Here is a 19,646-nt window from a genome sequence, read left to right on the forward strand (position 1 = left end):
TTAGCGTTGTTTGCCAAGTTATTGTGAACTTGTTTCAATGTGACATGTAAGACTGGGCAAAGGACCTGAAGACCTGAGATGGATGCACAGGTAAAATATTCTGAATCAACTTACTGATCCTCATGAGAAGTCAATCAAAACCACACTCAGATGTCATCTCATTCTGGTGACAATGAATGTTACCAAAATGAGATAGTAATTTCATTGCAGTAGAGTATGTGTGTATAACCAGCGGGTACAAGGGACATTTTGATCTATGTAAACGTAGCATCATAATGAAGTCGCAATGTCTAGCATCTCTGTGAGCTCCAGACTTATGATTTCTGTGTGGAGAGAATATTCACAACTGACCTTTGTAGCTGTTTTGAAAATTTTGGTTTTCTGTTCTTGCCTTTTGTTCATAATGGCCTACAGCTCTGTCCAGGTTTCTGGTAAGGGCATGGATTTGTTTTTTATGGCTGTGTAGTGTTCCATGGTGTGTATGTACCACATTTCCTTTCTCTGATCCACTGCTGATTGGCACCAAGGCTGATTCCGTGTCTTTACCATTGTGAGTAGTACTGCCGTGAACACGTGAGTGCATGCGTGTTTTGGATGGAAGGATTTTCCTTCGGGTAGATCCTCAGGAGTGGGGTTGCAGCGTTGGGTGGTAGTTCTCTTTTAGGTTCTTTGAGAAATGTCCACACTGCTCTCCAAGGGGTCTGAACTAGTTTGCATTTCCCCCTACAGTAGACCTGCATTTCTTTGCTCATCTCCCCCACCAGCCTCTGTTGTTGTGGACTGTGTGTCATAATTGCCATTCTGACCAGTGTGAGATGGTATCTCAGTATGTTTCTGATTTGCATTTCTCTGATGATCAGTGAGATCGAGCATGTTTTTATTCTAATTGGTTACTGGTACACCTCCTTTTAGTGTGTGTTCATGTCCCTTGCCTATTTATGAGTTTTTTTTTTTTTCCTGATTTTATTTGTTTAAGCTCTTTACGGTAAATCCTGGATATTAGACGTTTTTCAGATGCGTAGTTGGGGAGTATGTTCCCTCATTCTATAGGCTGTGTGCTGACTCTGTGGTTGTTTCTTGTACAGCAGCTCTTTTGAGCATTAGGTCCCACTGATCAGGAATTGCTTTTGTTGCTGTTGCTTTTGGGGGCTTGACATATAAATGCTTTGCCAAAGCCTCCGTCAAGAAGGGTATTTGCTAGATTCTCGTGCAGGATTTTTTCATTTCAGGTCTTGCATTTTTATGTGTTTATGTATTTATTTAGAGACCGCGTCTCACTCTGTCATACAGGCTGGAATGCAATGGAGCGATCTCAGCTCACTGCCCCCTTCCGGGTTCAAGTGATTCTTCTGCCTCAGTCTCCTGAGTAGCTGGGCGTACAGGTACGCACCACCATGCCCGGCTAACTTTTGTTTTTTTTATTAGAGACAGGGTTTCACCGTGTCAGCCAAGCTGGTCTTGAACTCCCAACTTCAAGTCATCTGCCCGTTTTGACTCCCAAGTGCTTGGATTCCAGGCATGAACTGCCGCGCCCAGCCCAGGGTTTTGCATTTCAATCTTTGATTCATTTTGAGTTGCTTTCTGTACATGGTGAGACATAGGGGCCCAGGCCCAGTGTTATTTCTTCTACATCTAGCTAGCCACTTATCCCAGCACCACTTACTGATAGGGAGTCCTTTCTCTTATTTTTGTTGATTTTTTTCAAGTGTCAGATGGTTTCAGGTGTGTAGGTTTATATCTAGGTCTTCTAATCTGTTCCACTGTTCTGTGGAACTGGGTCCCCAGCTTTTCAGTGAAAATGCCAAGCTACTACATTGTCTATGGGTGTTTCCTTGTTTTAACATATTTTAAATACCTTTAGCAGCCTACGTGCATGGATTTCTTTTCTAAAATACATGTGCACCCTATGTTTTCTTGTAGGAGTTTTGTGGTTTCAGAGTTGAGTTTTAGGGCTTTAATGTATTTTGCATTGATTGTTGTGTTGCATGACATAAGGGTCCTATTTCAGTGGTTTGTATGTGAATATTCAGTTTGCTCAAAATCATCTATTGAACAGGTTCTCTTTTGCCCATTGCGTCTTTTTGGTGTCCTTTTGAAAAATGTGTTCACTATATGTAAATTGGGGTTGAGTATTTGGTTTACTCATTCTGTCCACTTTCTTAGTTTATGCCAATAAAATATTGTTTGCATAATTATAAAAGTTTATATTTTTCATTCATGTTTTTAGCTTCTAAGTTTGTATTTTTTTAACATAATTTCTATGTTTATTATAGACTAAAGCATACAAAGGCAGATTAGTTACTGCCTTTGGTATATTGCATGACACTGAGACTTGGGGTCCAAGCAACCTGATCATGCAGGCAGTGGGTGTACCCCCCAGGTAGGTCTTTAGCCCATACCTCGTCCCTTCTTCCTTTTTCATCTGATAGTCACTAGTGTCTGTTGTTTTCACTTTTACGGTGGGGTGTATTCAGTGTTAGCTCCACCTTAGAAGTGAGAACATGTGGCATTTGGTGTTCTGTGTTTTCCTTATTTCTCATTAGATAATGGCCTCCAGCTCCTTTCATGTTGCGCCAAGGACATGATTTCCTCGTTTTTTTTTTTTTACGGCTGCCTAGTGTTTTGTGGTATGTATGTACCACATTTTCCTTTTCAGATCCACTGTTGATGGGTACCTAGGTTGATTTCACGTGTTTGCCGTTGTAAAGAGTGCCGTCATGACCGTTTGTGTGCATGTGTGTTTTGGACAGAAGGATTTATTTTCCTTGTGTATACCCCAGTAGTGGGATTGCTGAGTCAGATGGTAATTCTGGTTTAAGTTCTTTGAGCAGTCTCCGAAGTGCTTTCCATGGTGTCTGAACTACTTTTCATTTTCACCAAAAGTGGACCAGTGCCCCCTTTCTCTGCTGTCTTGCCAGTGTCCTTTTTTGTTTTTAACTTTGTAATCGCCATTCTGACCAGCATGAGATGATATCCATTGTGCTTTTGATTTATATTTCTCTGACAGTTACGTTGAGCATGTTTTCACTTTTGTTGGTTGCTTGTACTTCATCTTTCGAGAAGTGTGTGTTTATATCCATTGCCTATTTATTAATTGAATATTTGGGGAGTTTTGCTAATTGATTTGTGTAAGGTCTTTAACGTAGATTCTGGATATTAGACCTTGGTCAGGTGCATAGTTTGGGAACATTTTCTCTCATCCTGTATGTCGTCTGTCTACTCTGTGGGTAATTTCTTGTGTTGCGTGGTGACTCTTTAGTGTATTAGGTCCCACATGTCGATTATTGCTGCTGTTGCAGTGTCATGTGGGGTCTTAGGCATATAAATGCTTTGTCAAAGCTAATGTCGAGAAGGGTATTTCCTAGGGTCTCTTGTAGGATTTTTGTACTTTGAGGTCTTCCATTTATATCTTTCATCTGAGTGAACTTTGGTACATGGTGAGAAGTAGAGGCCTAGTGTTACTTACTCTTCTGCATATGGCTCACCATTTATCCCCAAGACTGTTGAAAAGAGAGTTCTTTCCCCATTACTTATCATTGTGTATTTCATCCAGCATCAGGTGGTATGAGGTGTGTGAGTTTACTTCAGGTTCTGTGTTCTCTTCCACTCATCCATGTGGAAGCAGGTCCCTAGAGTTTGAGTGAAATTTCACATCAGGGAGTGTGATGCATCCAATGTAGTTTGGATTTCTCAGAATTTCTTTGGAAATGCCCTGCATGAACTTCAGCTCACATGAACTTCAGCATTGTTTCTTTCTATGTACTTAAAAACAATTTGTCCTGTAGTAAAAGTATACGATTAAAGAGCAGAGTGGGACATTTTGATCCACGCATATATACCTTGTATAATGAGGAAAGCAAGGCATTGACTGTCTCTATTACCTTGTGTAGTTATTATTTATTAGTTCTCTGTGGTTGCAATGTTCAGAATCCTTCTTTTCAGACTTTTTTGGAAAATATGGTAGGATACGGTTAACTCTAGACATCCTACTGTGGAATAGAACAGCTGAATTTATTCCTGTCATCTGAGTGTAACATTGTATCCATTTCCCAGTTCCTGCCCGGACTCCCCAACTCCCAGCCTCTCTTCACCACTGTGGAACTTTCTATATCTAGGAGATAAGGTCGTTTAGAGAGAAAGTTGATCTCATTCTCACATGCATGAAATCATGCCGCGTTTGTCTTTCTCTTCCTGGCTTATTTCATTGAAAGTCATGTCCTCCAGGTTTCTGTACGTTGCTGCAGATGACATGGTTTCATGAATTTCTCTGGCCGAAGAGGATGCCATTGTATACTGCAGTTTCTTTATCCCTTTATCTGTGCATGAACAGGTAGGTGGATTGGATACCTTTGCTATTGTGCATAGTGCTTCAGTCGCCATAAGAAGGCCGATACCTCTTCAACATAACAGATTCCATGTGCTTTCTGTGTATAACCAGTGGTGGTATTGGTAGGTGAACGGGTAGTTGTAAAATGTTTAAGGCACCTTCAACTGTTCTGCTTCGTGTGTATAGTAATGTACATTCTCACCAATAGTGTATAAAATCTCTTTTTCTGCATTTCTACATTGGCCACTGCCTGTGAATGTATGGGTTTTTTGTTGTTTTTGATAAGTTTCATTCTAATTAGAGTGAGAGGTATCTGAGTGTGGTTTGCACTTAGACATGTGTGTGAGGATTAGTGAAGTTGAGCAACTTCTCTGTGACCTGTCAGTCAATTTCGTGGTTACTTTTCAGATGTGCCTGTTCAGGTTCTTTGCCCAGTTTTAGCTTGGGTATTAGGTTTTGTTCATTTTCCGAGTTAGAGTAGTGTTAGTTTCTCATACATGTTAGATTGCAACCCCTTTCACAGATATGATTCTGCTGAACTTTCTTTCAATCTGTAGGATGCCTTCTTTTTTAAAAAAATTATTATTATACTTTATGTTCTAGGGTACATATGCACAATGTGCAGGTTTGTTACATATGTATACATGTGCCATATTGATGTGCTGCACCCATTAACTCATCATTTACATTAGGTATATCTCCTAATGCTACCCCTCCCCCCTCCCCCGAACCCACCACAGGTCCCAGTGTGCGATGTTTCCCTTCCTGTGTCCAAGTGTTCTCATTGTTCAATTCCCACCTATGAGTGAGAACATGCGGTGTTTGGTTTTCTGTTCTTGCGATAGTTTGCTGCGAATGATGGTTTCCACCTGCATCCATGTCCCTACAAAGGACATGAACTCATCAGGATGCCTTCTTTAATGGTTCGTTGTTTCTCTTTCCCATGCGGAAGCTCTAAGATGATGTATAGTCCCATGTGTTTGTGTTCACATTTGTTAGCAGTGATTTTTGTGTCCCGTCCAAAAAGAACAAAGAATAAGAAAGAAAAGATATTGCCAAATCAATTGCATGGTCTAAGGGTTTCTTGCCATAGATAATTTTTGCTTTTGTTTTCTTTCTTTTTTGCAAACTGCATGCATAGATAGAAGTTTTGCTGAAATACACACTCCCACTTTTCTTATAGGAGCTTTGCGGCTCCAGGACTGGATGTAGGTGTTTATTTTGTGTTGATTTGGGGGCATTACATGTTTCAGACCCTGAAATGTTGACTTCTTTGGCTTGTTTTTGTCTGATGTACCACAATGGGGCTTGTGTTCAAATTAAGCTGTGGGACATCCTTTAGATACTGGGTTCAAACAATTCTCTCCTTCCTTGATACTCACTTAGGGGAGAGGTGTCAGAAAGTCTGGGAAGATCCACAATGGAAAAAGTTTATCTGTATTTCATAGAGACTGATGGCCAGCTCCCTTCTGCCCAGGACTTCTGGAGAAGGCCAGCCATACCACTTGCTTAAATACCTCCCATCTCCAGCCCTTCAGTAAATATTTAAGTGATTCATTAAGTATTTACAACTTAAAAAAGTAGAGTAACCCAGTGGAACTTGAATTTAACTAGAATTTAAGTTTGAGAGTAGCTGGTCAGTAAAACAAGTGTGGTAGATTGGGTGACACATTATGGTTTTTAAGGGTTTTTTTGTTTGTTTGTTTTGTTTTTTGTTTTCCTTAAACAAAGTTAACAATAATTAATTTGAATAAAGAAGGAAAAGATTAAATGGTTGGCGTGTGTAATGCGAATGCTGTTCCATGACTTGTTCAGCCATAGCCTCAATTTGACATACTAGACTATGAATCCTAAAGACTGGCATACGGTTACTGCGCTGGAGTTACTGTTCTCATTCAACAACTATAGAACATTCTGAATAGTGTTTTAAAATTTTATTTTATGAAAGTTAAAAAAAACCTCTTACTTATACACTAAAGAAAATAAAGATAAAATGGTCTCCCGCCTGCCTAGCAAAAGTCCCATGGCCTGACCCTGGCCAGCAGGAGCAGCTGGTTTTGAAGAGCAGGGGCCAGATGCAGCTGTGCTGCCAGCCACCTAGATGTGGTTCCCTGGTGTCACGGTCTGGGTGAAGGATGGTGCAGAGCCGGTGTTCTGGCCGGCATCCCAGTGCGGCCCCAGCCACTGCAGGATGTTTCCAGCCTACTGGGATTCGGGCTCCAGCTGGCAGGACAGCTTGTAGCTGCAGGACAGTGAGGCAGCTGTGAGGCCACCATGAGCCACACATCAGGTCCCCTCTCAGTGCCTGCCCAGCTGGAATCCTGGGTCCCTAGCGGTACCCATGCAACAGGGCTTGATGCTGGCCGTGGAGTCATGGCCACAGGCTCTCTGCTGCTATCCACAGAGAGCCTCCTCTAGGCCAGGTGGGGTGGCTGACACCTGTACTGTCAGTACTTTGGGAGGCTGAGGTGGGTGGATTGCTTAAGGCCAGGAGTTTGAGACCAGCCTGGACATCATCATGAAACCCCACCTGTACCAGAACAACAATAGGAGAACAACCGGACATGGTGGTGGATAGCAGTAGTCCCAGCTGCTTGGAGGCTGAAGAAGGGCTTGAGCCCAGGAGTCAGACATTGCAGTGAATAGAGATGGTGAGACTGCAGTGCAGCCTGGGCGACAGAGCCAGACCATGTTTAAAAAAAATGGAGAGCCTTCTCCCACCCTCTGCCGATCTCCCAGGCCCTCACCTCTCCTTGTCACTGAGCTGTTCCATTCTTGAGAAACAAGTGACAAATTTCTCCAGAGGCCGAAGTTTGTAATTCATGGCAGCCACTTGGAGCAGCTGCATTTCCTGCAGAACTCGGACCTCCTAGAGACAGAGGACAGGATGCTGACAGGGCCTGGGTGGAAGATGCTGAGGGGGCCTTTAACAGGCAAGGAGAAGGGACTGGTCCCTGGGGCCGTTCTCTGAAGGGGCCCCATGCAGCCCCCAGCCTGTTCTCAGAGTTGGATGTAAACAGCCTCTCCTGCAGGAATTGGTCTTTCATTCCAGTGCCTTTCCCACTTTCTCTACTGGGATAGGTCTCCTCCTCCTGTGTGTGTCAAACCCTCCCAGTAAACCTAAGATGTAGAGGATGGAGCCAGGGAATGTCCTGTCCAGGGTGGACTGTGACGTCCACATCCCCACCCTCAACCAATGTGAGTGCCCCAGCTGCTCACCTTTCTCCTCTTGTTGCTGTTGCCCTGGAAGGCAGACAGAGTCCATCAGAAAGGTCCCTGGTCCTCAACCAGCCCCACCCCATCCCTTCCCATGCTGCATTACTGCCAGGGCCACCAGGGTCAGGGGATGTGCACGTGACAGGACTTAGGCTCCGGGCTCTAGAGCAGGGGGCAAGGGAGCTGAGGCTCAGGGACACTCTGCCCCAACCCTCTCTGATGACAGACAGAGAAATTGAGGTCTCTCATAGAAAGAAAGCACTCAGTGACCCTGGAACTGCCTGCCCTTGGAAAGGCCCAATTTCACCCTCCTATTACGGGACTACCCCACGAAGAGGCTGAGTCCAGTTCAGCCCACACCTCAGCAGCTTTGCAGTCAGACAGCTCTGCAGCTTCACCACTCAGGAACAGGGACTGGTGGCTGCCATGGAGCCTCCATCATTCCGAGGTGATGAGATGGGCCTGACACCCCCACCCACAGGAGCCGCTGTGAGGCTCTCAGGAGAGGAGGTTTTCCAAGGGCTGAGATCTAAGTGCTCCGTCCAGGCCCCTCTCCTCCCAAGCCTCAGGATCCTGGTTCCCAACCAGCCTGCCCCAGACTGACTCACATCCAGATCATCCGGGATGGCCGAATCCAACCTGTGTAACTCAGTCAGAAAATCCCCCAGGAAGGGGACCACGCCCTGTGCCATGGAGGGGTGGGGAGGTGGGAGGGATAGTGGTGATGAGTATTGGTCCTCAGGTGCCTGCCCAAGGTCTTATCCCATGAAATCCCATCAGCCCGTGTCTCCCAGAATCCTCCTCCCCAGGTCTCCCAGTTAGAGCAGCCAAAGACCCTCAGCTGCCTTTCCAAATTCTCTGCCTCCTCTATCCCAGCTGACCTCCAAATCTAGCAAGCACTCCTAGTTTTCTCTGTGGTGGGATTTTTTTTATTTTTATTTTTTATTTTATTTTTTGAGACGGAGTCTTGCTCTGTCCCCCAGGCTGGAGTGCAGTGGCCCGATCTCGGCTCACTGCAAGCTCCGCCTCCTGGGTTCACGCCATTCTCCTGCCTCTGCCTCCCGAGTAGCTGGGACTACGGGCGCCCGCCATCGCGCCCGGCTAATTTTTTGTATTTTTAGTAGAGACAGCTTTCACCGTGGTCTCGATCTCCTGAACTTGTGATCCGCCCGCCTTGGCCTCCCAAAGTGCTGGGATTACAGGCGTGAGCCACCGCGCCCGGCCTATGGTGGGATTTTAACAACTCACAAGGGCCTGTGGTCCCAGCCTTGCCCTTCCCCACAAACACTCTTGGGTCCAGCTTTCCCAGAGTCTTGCTCTGGTCTCTCAAATGGAGGTTTTCCAGGCCCAGTGGCCACAAGAGGACAGGGCTGGGGAGGAAGCCCCTGCTGCCTTGATATGGAGGCCTCCAGCTGGTGGGGAAAGCAACCCTGTCCTCTGATCCCCTGCAGTCCCTCCATGCCACAGGCTCACTCACCTTATTCTGCCTCCGCAGCCTCATCTGGGCTCTCTGGGGGTTCCTCTCCTGCGTGGCCACCTTAAAGATCCCCGCCTGCCAGATGTCAGTGATGGAGAGAATGAGGCTCTCCTCCCTTCCCCCAGTTACACCCCAGCCACCCCGCACTTGGATCCCCAGGGACTGGCGTGAGTCACCTGGCACAGTGCTGATAGGACTGGCCCAGCCCCACACTCCCTGTGTGTGTCACCCAATCATGCAGCCAGGCCTCCCTGTGACTGTTTCCTCTTCTGTAAAGAGCCATGAAAACCACAGCTACCTCACAGGGCTTCCTGAGTGCTCAGTTACCTGTAGCTGTTGCCATTGTTCTCCCCCTCATCCCTCTGAGGAAGAACCAGGCACGAGCACCCTCAAATTGCTTTCTTTTCTCCAACCTCATTTCCACCCTGTGAGGCCCGCACTACAGGCTGAGCATCCCTTTATTTTCCAGATGAGGAAACAGAGGCCCTGAGTGGGCAGTGACTCCCCAGGGCCCCAAAAGAGAGGGTACCTCCATCCCCTCTTGGAGTCTCTGTCTCGGCTGCCTTCACCCCGCATCCCAGCACCACCACCCAGCAGGGTCGTGTTCTCTGGAGTCTCTGAGTGTCTAGGTCTCCAGCCAGGCACAGTCGTGATGGGAAAGGGACAGGGAGGTTTAGGAGACCTGGTTAAGTGGCACCTGCCTATCTGAGCCCCACTGGAGTCTCTGCCACACAAACTGGGTTTGAGCCATGAAAAAGGTTTTGCCTCGCCAATGATCCCCCAGAGGAGTTCCGTGCACAGAACTCTCTCTTCCTCCACTCAGGAAGTGGCCTCCTGAGCTGCCATCTCTGACTGACATGGCAGGCTTTTCCAGAATCCTGGGTGGGGTGACATGTTGCCTTCTCATTTGCATGGAAGATTCTGAGATCTGGTCAGGGAGTATCGCCGAGGTATGCATGAATTCCCCAGATACTTGTCATGAGCATGTGTCACTGCTAACTGGTGAGAATCCTGGGACATGACCGTTTTTGGGTGTCTACAAAGGGCAGAGCAGGGAGTCGCAGCAAACACGTACATCTGTCCCGAGTATGCCCATTGGTACTCAAAGCTGGGTGGTCCACTGGACTCCCTGGCACATGAGCTTCCTCTGTTGTCATTCCCTCTTTCCCCCAGTGCGGATAGAGGCCCCCTGCCCATGGAGGTGCGCTGCAGACAGAAGCAGCAGCAGAGGCCTGGCTTCCTGAGGAATTGCTGGTCAGTTTGAGAAAGGAAGAAAGTCCCACCTACCATGACAACCCCTCAGTGTGGAGGAAGCTCCATGCCAGCAGCATGGACCAGCTTGGGAGCCAGAGCCCTGCTAATGCTGCAGCTCATCACCCCCGCTCAGAAACCCAGCAGCCATTGCCACATCCCATTTCCAGGGCCTCCTGTCCCTGTGCCCCCATGTGCCCATGGACCCTCACACCTCTCTTTCTGTTGGCCCAAGGTAGGCATAGAGGGTATTTTTGAAGTCCACTTTTAGTATGTAAGTCAAAACAAAATAACCACTGCACACTGGGTCCAATGCCCTTCCAAACTCACTCTTTCCTCTGACCCTTAAACACTTGTCCCGCATCTCCCAGACTCCACTGTACCTTGATCAGCAGGTCCCTCTTCACTGCAGTGTCTTTTTTGCAGAGTTCTTTTAGATATTTTCTGCTTTTGCTATGGACAGAGGAAAGAAAGAAGGGTAAATTTGGGAATAATCAGGGAGATTTGTGAGTTGCAATCCCTTTTATTTGAAAACCCAGTGAATCCCAACTTCCTGGGTGAGAGTTTTCAGTGGGGTCCTCTGATGACAAGGGCTCCAGAGGACCAGGGTGGGATGTCTCATGCTCCTCCCCTGGCCCATCTCCACTTCACATGAGCCCCTGTGTGTTCACAGTTAGCTTCCAGCTGGACACAGTTCCACTGCTGGGTACAAACACCTGAAAGCCTCCAGTTGGCTCCAGTCTGTTCCTGATGGTTAAAAATCCTTAGTCCTGAGTTGGAAATCTTTGCCTAGGAGTCCAGGGCAGCTTAGTGACCACACCCACCAGCCCATCCCTGCCTCCAGTGTCCCTGGTCTCCAAGAACCTTTCAGAGTCACTGAGGGCACATGGGGAGACCTATAGGTCCCTAGGTCAACCCTGGTGCTCCCGTGGAGAGAGCCCTCCTCACCTGGACACTGCTGCCCACATCTTGTGTAGCCGATGTATTGGGTTGCTGCGCAGAGCAGAGATGATGGCGTGTACTGAAGAGAAGTTGTTGAGGCTTAGGCACTCCTGGAGAGGGAAGAGTGAGCTGTGAGGTCCAGAGTTGGAGTCCAGCCCACTTCAGCCTCAGCCCCCTCTGCTGAGATCTCCCTTCCTGGACAAAGCAGAGGCCCAGGGAGCCTCAGGAGGGCACACCTGGGGCTAAGTGAATGTCACTCATCTAAGAGGAGTTTTGTGCAACCTAAGGAAGAGCCCAGGTTGGAAGTGAGCAGCCACCACTGGGCCATGGGAGTCAAGGTCAGGAAAGCTCTGGCAAGAAGGGCCTAGGGGATGTGCAGGGCTCAGGCTAGAGATACAGATGCCAATCCTGAAAGCTGAGGGAGGAGAAGAGGCAGTTCCCCATTTTTAGAGAGGGAATCCCAAGGCCCAACCATGGCTTGGCACTTGGCCACCTTGATTCAGTGCTCCACCACCCTGGCCCTGTCCCGGGCCCTCATGCTGTGGTCCCCTGCAGGAGGTGGCGGACGAAAGGGTGAGCCCATGGAAGTGTGCAACGGTAGCACGAACCCAGCCACATGCCACCCCTCGCCTCAGTGTCAAGCACCCCCAGAGGGAGCCTCCAAGCATCTCAGAGCTCCACCTTCTTGAACAGCTCCTTTGGGAGGAGGAGAGTGTCACGGACACAGCACACGCCTACTCGGAGTCACCCACAGTCCCAGGTGGCAGGGACTGGAGCCTACAGCTGGGTCCATGGCTCCCAGCAGGAACAGAGCTGGAGCTCAGAAAGCTTTAAAATATGCTCCAGACTTGTGGGAGTCCCTGGGTTTGGTCTTCTGCCCATCAAGGCCCCTGAATGCATCATGGCCAGAACCCAACAAGGGTGGGAAGAGAGAGTGACATTTTCTCCCAGGCAATCTGCATTCCAAGAACTAGAAGGCCAGCCCATCCTGAGACCTTGTCTTCCTCCCATCCCAATCAGCCCTCTACTCCTTCTCTCCATACCAGTGCACTTTCCTTGTGGCAGCTGCAACTGTGGGCTCTGTTTGGTTGTCTGCCATAGAATCTAGTATGCATCAGGTACCTAATAGGTGCTGAGGGTAGTGAGGCTCCTAAGCAGCTGGGTGAGTGACCCATGGCCCTGCCTGCATCTCAGTGAGCACCTGCCCTGTCCTGCTTTCTGTCCATGCCCTGTCGTTCAGTCTGCACAGTCAGTCTGTGCAGCTGGCACAGGCGATGTCCCGTCTCTGCTGTCCACATGCAGACAGGGAAGGCTTGTGGTTGAGGAAACTCATCCAGATCCCATGGTTGGTAAGAAGTGGGGCTGAAATTGGACCCAGGGCATTGGCCGCTCCTCAGGGAGAGGCTGGTCTGAGACAGCTGGTGCCAGAGGCACAGCCTGCAAAGCCCAGCTGCTCACCGCATCCATGAGGGTCAGCTGCTCAGCCAGCAGCCTGGGAGGGAAGGTCGTGATGTCCGGCAGCTCCTCAGTGTGTTGGCTCTGGACAGTCCCGGGACAGGGACAGGGGGCCTCTGGGGCTGACTGTGGCTCCAGTGACTGTCCCTGGAGGGGGCCCTTCCCCTGGTGCTGGTGCTGGTGCTGAATGTAGATATCCTGGTGCACCCAGGGCTGCACCTGACTCTGGCTCCAGAGCAGGCCCCAGGTCCGCCAGCAGTGGTGGTGCTGGCTCCAGGGCCAGCATTGTTAATGCGTGTTGCCCAGGAGGCGGAGCAGGATCTGGAAAAGGAGAAAAGGTCACCACACCAGTCACTTTTCACTGGGCTTTCCAAGCACAGAAATGACCAGATGGAATTTAAGGGAATTGTAGCCCCAAAACACCACCCCCAGAAAGTCTTCCAGACTGCAAGCCTCCTCACCTTCTGGCTTGGCCTCCTTGGGCTCCGGAAGCACCAACTGGCCTAGGACAATTTCCTGATGGTCCTCCAAGCCCAGTCCAGGCCAGGCGAAGGTCCTGAAGGCCAGCATTATCCAGAAAGTTGACCGTTGCAGGGCCTGGCAGCAAACTGAAGTGTTTTCAGGGGGCCAGGTGAACAAAATGGAGGTGGTGGTGCTGGTGATGGAGTGGACAGCTGAGTCAGAGGCCTGGCCTTCTCCCACACAACCCTCCAGGGCACCCTTGTGTGGTTCTGGGTCCCTGGCCTCTTGCTGCCTGTGTAGAGGACAGCCCCACCCTACCACAAGCCATCAGTGCTGTCCTGAAAGGGGCAGATCTGGCCATGTAGCAGGGCTGTACAGACCCTTATGCGCCCCAGCGTCCTACTGACATTCTCTTTCCAATGGCCCTGGAGCACAGCCCTGTGCACCTGGGCACTCAAGACTGCAGCTCCAGGCAGATTTGTGAGCAGCTTGCTCATCAAAGCTCCAGCTCTGGGTCCCCTGGTCCTGGGGTTAGGAGGGTAGGGGCAGAAGTCAGGTGGAGGAGGACAGGTAGAGTTGGGAAGCCGCAGTGCTGGGGATGGGTCTCTCAGTGGCCAGCTGTGACCCCAGCCTCTTCTCCTTTGCAGATGACCTACTGAACTCAGTATTTCCCTCTTGCAGGGGAAGTCCCCAGATGTTAGCCTTGTCGTGGGAATTCTAAGACATATGAACCCCAGGGCTCCTTTAGTCTCTCCCCAGCCAGAGTCCATGTAATTCTCCCCATGTTTTGTGGGTGAAGAGGCCCTTCAGAACCCTAAATCCCCCAGTTTATACTTGTTGCTGGGCTCCATCATTCTAGTCAGAATCTGGGAGGATGCCACCATACGTAGAGGAGGCCATGAGGGTTTCCCCTCTAACATTCTGTAGATATGATTTGTTTTATTCACAACCTGCTGTGGCGCCTGACTCTGAGTAGAACTGAGGCCCAGGATTGTCATCTGCTTTGTTTATGAAATTATGCCAAACCACAAGAAGAAGGAAACCGTAGGGTGCTGTATGTATGTGTGGAATAGAGTGGGCCCAACCATTTAAAGGAGAATCAGTGAGCATCTCAGATGTCTGGTGGGCCTGTGGCTCCTTTTTTCCAGCACCAAAGGACCCCTCTTCTGTCTGTGTATCAAGGAGAAAGACCAGCCAGAAGAAACTCAGACATCCTTTAGCAATGCCATTGCAGACTTGCTCTATATTGCTTTTAAACAGCGAGAGATGAATGCGGCCAGAATATGAAACTGCTTCAGTGAGTGGGAAGAGAAAATAATAAACATGAATCCGGCACCCTTAGCACATTGTCCGAATTTACAGGCTCTAAGGAATTGCTGTTTGCGTGTCTTAAATCATTCAGTCCCCTACAAGAACCCTGTGAGGTTCATGTTCTCCACTACTCCTGTTAGGAGGAGGAGAGCCATCGAGGCTTCGGAGGCTGCATCTTCAAGACCAGCCAGTAGGGGACAGAGGCACCTCCGTGCCTTGGAGGGGATGGACACTCACCTTCTAACCAGTAGTTCCAAAAAGTGTGGCACGGTGATAAAGTCCCAGGAGGGGCCCAGGCAGGTGGCATAGGAGGAGATGGGTTTAGTTAGCAAGGCTGGAACCAGGGAGTCCAACAGCTTCTCCCCTGTGCCGGGCTGGAAAGTTGACATCCTGCAGATCTCATTTTCATACTAGGGGGACAAGGAGGGACATGGGAGTCAGTGGTAACACCATGAACCACCAGAGGATCGGGATCTGGAAGTCACACCAAGAAGCGCCAACCCTTCAGGGACTTGTGCATGTGGTGCCCATGTTGAAAAGGGTTCTAGGCTTTCAAAGTAAAATTGCATGTGAGGATGGAGAATTGATAAAATGATTCACTCCTTCAAGGCATCGTCATGGTGTTTGTCATCTGTGGGGCAATGGCACCTTGTGTATCAGCAGCCTGCATGAAGAACATCATCCCTGCAATCCTCACAAATCATCCTCATGATAGAGAAGAGACATGGGCTTTTGGATGTCACATGGCTGCTGAGCAGCACCCGGGTCAGAAGTGAGCACCTTCCACAGGGAGGACTGGATGAAATTCCCTGTAGGCCACCTGAGGCTCCACTTCTGATATGGAGGGGAAGGGCCTGGGGAGGTCTCGTCCCCTCCTCATTTTAGCAACAGCACACAGGACAAGATGCTCTAGAAGAACCCTTTGTCTTAAAGGGATATGATTGTTTTTGTTCCTTTAACATGAACGTGAGTCTGGAGAAAGAGCTACGGCCATCCCAGCCCTGGGCAAGGGGAAAATGCCAGAAGACTCCAGGGTGGGAGAAAGGTCATCCCAAGGCCCAGGATCTGCCCGGCGACTCGGGGAAGAGAAAACGCAGGCAGGTATGCAACCCGTGAAAGGTTACGCAAGTGTACGTTTGAAAGTGGAAATGAAACAAGGTGATTTTCTCTGCCACATAGACAGCAGATTGGCAAAAAGTTAAAAGCATGTTAGTATTCAGGGGAGGCCGTGTTCAGAGAAGCAGCTACCTTCAGAGGCTGAGGCTGCTGGTGACCGTGTGAGCAGCTGGAGCCCTTTTGGAAAGTCAACTGGCTAGAGCTGTTGAAACTTGCTATCTGCACATCCTTTCACCCAGATTTCCCTTTCCCGGGTGTGTGTCTTCCTCAGGGGATTTGTATATTTTATGGGTTGAATTGTGTCCCCTCCCCCAAATGTAAACGTTTTTATTCTCAATCCCAGAGACTCAGAATGTGACTGTGTCTGGACGCAGAGTTCTCCAAGAGGTAATTCAGGTGAACTGAGTTCATTAGGGTGGCCCCTAAGTTAATATGCCTAGGGTTTCTTACAAGGAGAGGTGGTGAGCGCACAGAGACGTTGAAGGCAAGACCCTGTGCTGACTGAGATAGAAGTCAGCCATCTCCAAGGCAAGGAGAGAGGCCCAGACAAACCACCCCAGTCTGACAGCTTGACGTTGGGCTTCCAGTCTGCAGAATTGTGAGGAACCAGATTTCTGGAGTTAAGCCCTTCAGTCAGCGTGGCATGTTATGGCAGCCCCGGGAAACTGTTCCAGCCTATTAGGACACACATAGGATTATGCTTCCTGTAGAAAAGTCTTTCTAAAATTCCCTAGAAAGGGAATTTTATCACTACAGGCTCCGCCGGCACTGAGAGGCTGCCTTGCTGTGGAGCATGGCCGTCCTTAAGCAATATTACAGTGAGATGCGAGGGTACAGCTCCTGCCTGATGGGCCTGCAGGGATGAGTTCTGTGAGATGACGCTTTAAAGCCAAATGCATAGAGTAGCTTCACCTTCTTTTGTTGTAATCAATGTCCACCACCACCTTGTTTGTGTAAAAGTTTTGGATTTTAAGTCCTGGAGGAGGTCTGGCAGCGAAGTGGAGATGCCTGTTGCTGGAGATACACTTACGGTGGGGAGTTAAAATGATAACTGTGTGAGTATGTTGCTATAATTTTACCATTATACTCAATTCTTGTGGCAACATGCTGAGATGTTCCTGGCTTAGCGTAAAGTGAAAACAGATAGATTTTCTCTGATCTTCCTCTGACAGATGAAAGGGACTTTGCCTATAACCAAGTTGCCACTGGGGACTACTGGCAGCCAGATTCCTTTGGAAGAGAACACTGGGCCACTCAAGTGGGAAATCCCTAGGACAGAGCTTAGGGAGTCCCCATATTCATGTCTGAGTCCTGGGCACACCCTGATTTTCTGGAGTCCCTGTCTGTGGAGACCCTTCTGTACCCAATCTCACCCCAGACCAGCACTGGCCGTGGTTGGTGGCGGTGGGCCCCTGCCCTTCTTTGAAGAAGTTGGAGAAATGGAATCCATCCAACAGCTCCTGTTTGATCTGCTGTGTGGAGCTCTGCAAAGAGAGGGCCCGAGAGCCGGGCCAAGGGGTGTCAGTGGCCTGCCTGGCTGACCCCACAGTGGCACACCCCCATTAGAACTCCTTCCTGGTGTCCCCATCCCCAACAGGGTTTGGCACAGAGGAGCATCTGCATAGACCTCCAGCCAGAGAAGGTTGAGGTCTCCCACAGATGAATTGGGATTCACATCTGAGCGTAAAACTGTGTCCTCGACACTGAGCTTCCCATCCTGCCAGGCATGGTCTGGACTGTGAACCTGACATACCTACCAGGCTGCAAACACCTGACAACCTACCTCCTCCTCTCCAGGGAGGGCCCCTCATCTCCTATTTCCCCCAAACATATGGGGAGGGACTCGGTGCTGCCCTGATGGGCACAGCTGAGTCCTGGCCTGGACGGGCCTGCCCTGGGCCCTGTGTTACCTGTGGGTGCCTTCTGGCAAAGGGCCAGAGGCGTCGAGGGTGAGGGTTGAACCAATGTCTATATTCTTGAGAAAGACTCTCATTTTGGCCTCTTCTGCGACGAGGAGGTCGGCAGCACGTCGGGACACAGCAGGAGAACATGTTCTCCGGAGTGTCGCCTACCAAATGAACTGGAAATGGGGCTGTGTGTATAATATGGGTGCCTAGTTACCAGAATTCTGAGTTCTACTGGGGGTCTGTTAGCAAGGAAGTGAGGTCAGATCTTGTAGGTTCCATCCTGTAAGCGCCTCCTTTCCATAAGACCTACTCAAAGGCCCCTCTGGGTTTCTGGCCGCTCACCCTCCCCCGTCAACTCCTTACCTGTTCACCATTATGCAAAAGTGTGCCCCTTCAGCACCTTGGGAAGACCTGGATATAACCGGGGTCCCAGGTTTGAGGAGCCAGTGCTGGGTCAAACAGCCTTTATCTTAGCAGTTGTGAGACCCTAGAGAACTCCTTTGGTGTTTTGGGCTCTCCCCACCTTGCACCAATGGGGTTATGCTAGCATCATAACCCTTCCTAAGGGGCTCCCTGGGAGTGTGTTTGAGATAAATCTTAAAACTCATGGTGTGGTGGTCCCTGTAGATATTGCACATACTTCGAGATGGAAGAAATGCAGAAAAGTGAGAGGTAGCATGGAATACAACTCCAGTGGGCCTGGGGTCCAAGGAGTGTGATCTCAGGGAAAGGCACTTTGCTCCTGGGCCTCGTCTTTTCATGCTGTACCGAGATAGATGTTGGTCGTAAATTCAGGCATCCACCTACTCTGACATTGCACGCTGCGTTGCCCATTTTATTTTAGACCTAGACCCTGTGCCTCATCTCAGCCTAGGGTGGGCAGCATCCATAAAGACAGCACTGAGGGGTTAGTGACTCCCTTCTGAATGATGGAATAGGACACAGATGGTGGAATCGCACTTCTGGGCCAGTTCAGTGTATTACAGCAAAGAGCCATAGCCTGGGGAGGTCATCAAAAACAGAATTGTATTTCTCCCACTTCTGAAGGGTTGGGTGGAGATCAGGGGTGCCAGCGGTAGGGCCTTAGTGAGGACATTTCTGCCCCATTCACTGAGCTTTTACAAGTGCTGTCTTTTCCCTGGAGGATGGCTCAACTTTAGGAGCATGGGTGGACCTCCCTTCAAGGCCCCGCTCCCACTTGTTGTTTGGTGGTCGTGAGGAAGTCATAGAACATCCCTGTGCCCGTTTTCTCCTCTGAGAAATGGCGTTAGTGAGAATTGCTTCCATCTTAAACAGAGAATAAAGAATGGAAAGATGTTAACTTAGTGCCTTGGGCAGAGAGTGAGAGCCCAGCAAACCAGAGAGATCAGCTTGCCCACAGCAGTGGTGAGGAGTGCGGAGAGTGGGTGAGGCTGGGGCAGGAAGCAGGCCAGCCTGCCAGAGCCCAGGAACAGGTGAAGGGCAAGAGTGAGCTCCTCACCCTGAATTCTCAGGGGACACAGGCATGCAGGGGCTGTGGGGAGCACAATCATCAGGGCTGCTCTCATTCCCCTGGTTCCCTCCATATCTGACGTGGTCCCAGGGCCCCTTCTCCCTGTGTTTCCTCTCTACCCTGCTTTCTTCCTGGCTGCCCTCCTAGGACTCATTTTTGGCCCTGGTCAGGTGGAGTCTTGAGGTAACTACACCTATTAATAACTCCTCTGAGGTTTAACGCGCCATTTATTGAGACCTCTGAGCTTATTCAGAGACCTCCTGCTGCTGGGACCTGAGAGGGGGCCGGAGGGAGCTGACAATGCAGTGGCAGTTTTCCCTGTGGTTGCCGCTACAGGGCCCACTGGCAGGTATCTGCTGAACTCGAGCGTTGTTTTGGGTCTCTGGGGTTGTGAGGTGTGATTTCCCCTCTGAAGATCGGCTGAGCCCCCAGTGGGTGCCTTAGTCTCAGAAATGGGTCCCCCTGAGCTAGGAGCTGTGCTCTACCCTCAGTTTCCTAGGACGTTTCACACCTCGCCCTGCCCATTCTGGCTCCCGAAACCCAAAGAGAGGGTCTGTAGAAATTGCTAGGTACGAAAAGGCTACCAATAAGTCATAGGAAGTATATTTACATAACGCAGTGGTTTTCAACCATTACTATACGTTTGCCTCAGCAAAGGCGAAATTTAAAAATGTTAATACTCTGAGTCAC

At 49.5% G+C, this 19,646-nt stretch overlaps 1 long non-coding RNA gene and 1 pseudogene across 3 annotated transcripts in view; one reads left to right on the forward strand and one right to left on the reverse strand.

Moving 5' to 3' along the window:
• Positions 1–6,297, forward strand: part of LOC103888269 — a 22,972-nt gene extending 16,675 nt beyond the window's left edge. Inside the window, exon 6 of one of the 2 annotated variants that reach the window (XR_004181794.1) lies at positions 4,225–6,297. This is a non-coding gene — a long non-coding RNA (uncharacterized LOC103888269). Of the gene's footprint in view, positions 1–1,425; positions 3,652–4,224 lie in introns of those variants that run through there. The other variant, XR_004181793.1, reaches the window with a different exon arrangement.
• LOC100997719 lies at positions 6,248–17,626 on the reverse strand (annotated as a pseudogene). Its single transcript, XR_004181792.1, has 13 exons — positions 17,468–17,626; positions 16,931–17,041; positions 14,679–14,851; positions 13,130–13,323; positions 12,672–12,989; positions 11,686–11,909; positions 11,220–11,323; positions 10,655–10,724; positions 9,021–9,095; positions 8,152–8,226; positions 7,547–7,570; positions 7,075–7,196; positions 6,248–6,569 (listed from the first exon to the last, which is right to left on the reverse strand). The product of XR_004181792.1 is annotated as a ral-GDS-related protein-like (transcript).
• Positions 17,627–19,646: the final 2,020 nt, after the last annotated feature.

This window comes from Papio anubis, unplaced genomic scaffold (assembly GCF_008728515.1).
Source record: "Papio anubis isolate 15944 unplaced genomic scaffold, Panubis1.0 scaffold722, whole genome shotgun sequence".
Taxonomy (NCBI): Eukaryota; Metazoa; Chordata; class Mammalia; order Primates; family Cercopithecidae; genus Papio; species Papio anubis.